Genomic DNA, 1,478 nt, shown 5'->3' with positions numbered 1-1,478 from the left:
TAAGGCGACGTCGAGAGAGAGAAAGAAAAAGAAAAGAGAAGAGACGATGAGTGCAGCAGATGAGATTAGCCGATGCCAGCGAAGCGAGTAAATACAGGCAATTCAAACTCCGACAAGCTCCGACTCGAGATAAGATAGGATAATCAACAACTGAAGGCTGCGAAATTTATTCTACGTTTAAAATACTCCCTAGCGGGAAAATGTGTGTTACAAATCCCCCCCAATTTCGCAGTCTTTGGTTGCATGACTTAGATGAAGTGCATACAACCATCAACCACAAACTTGGAGTGAAATGGGGTGAAGGGATATGGAAGTGAAAGGGTCTCTTGATGTGATGAAAGATAGAGCCCGAGGAATGAAGGAAGATAGAGACAATGAATGCAAGGAAAATCTCCCGGCTACCAACTGCAAGTCAGACTCAAGAGAAATGGACATATACGAACAAGAAGGAAACCAAACTCAACACCCCTTCCCTAGGCTTCAACACAACAGTTCCTTCTCAGCTTAAGGCCAATGATACCCATCAAACATGGCCGCACCATTTCCTACAAGGATCATAAGGTGAAACATCTAGTCAACACCTCGACTCTAGGAATGCCGAGCCGGCCCTACCAGACCTGGTACCCCCCTAAGAGAATTATAAGAAGGTAGTGATGCGATGAAGCAAAGAAAAGAGAGTCAGGCTTGACTTTGTTCTTATCCGCATACATCCTCTTCAAAAGAGAATACTTGGAGAAGAAAGCTAGGAGAAGTTGAAGAAAATAAGGTTCACTTTCCCCCCAGACTTGTATTGTGAAGTGAAGAACGGTAAAATCCCAGGAAGCAAGTGACGCCAAGGAAAGCCTGTAACAAGCCGCGGGCGCCGCTGACAAGTCATAGGAGGTTCAAGGACTATGCAAGAAAAATAATACAAAGTCGAAAGTGAAATATGAACTGAAAAAGGAAACCCTTCCCCCCCAGACTTGTACTGCGTAGTGCACAACGGTTGAACCAATGAAAGCGGACAAAGCCTGATGGATGCCTATGACAAGCCGCGGGCGCCGCTGACAAGTCATAAGGGCTGAAAGGGTTATGGAAGAAAAGAAAAAGATAAAGCAATCACAGGTGGAAGAATGAAAGAAAAATTTTGCGAAAATTTTCAGGTGGAAAATTAGGAAAGTGTTCATCTCCAAGGGAGGATGAGTCACAGGCTGAGATAATACTTAACAGGCTAAAGGTACGCACTGACAGCTTACGCAGGTCAGAGTGCCGTCCTATGTCCTGTCAGCTCCATACGATGGAGGTATCCACAATATATTCAATGCTCCGGCAAGTCTTCGTAAACACTCCAGAACACCTTCATCTCCACTCCGGTACTCCTTCACTACCCTTCAGCACACCTTCATTCCACTACGATGTACCTCCCTTGCATTCCGGCACACCTCCATTACCCTCCGGCATACCTCCGTTTCACTCCAGCATACCTCTGTTCCGCTCCG

The sequence above is a fragment of the Stereum hirsutum genome, assembly GCF_000264905.1.
Source record: "Stereum hirsutum FP-91666 SS1 unplaced genomic scaffold STEHIscaffold_9, whole genome shotgun sequence".
Taxonomy (NCBI): Eukaryota; Fungi; Basidiomycota; class Agaricomycetes; order Russulales; family Stereaceae; genus Stereum; species Stereum hirsutum.
Note: the sequence above shows the minus strand (reverse complement) of the source record.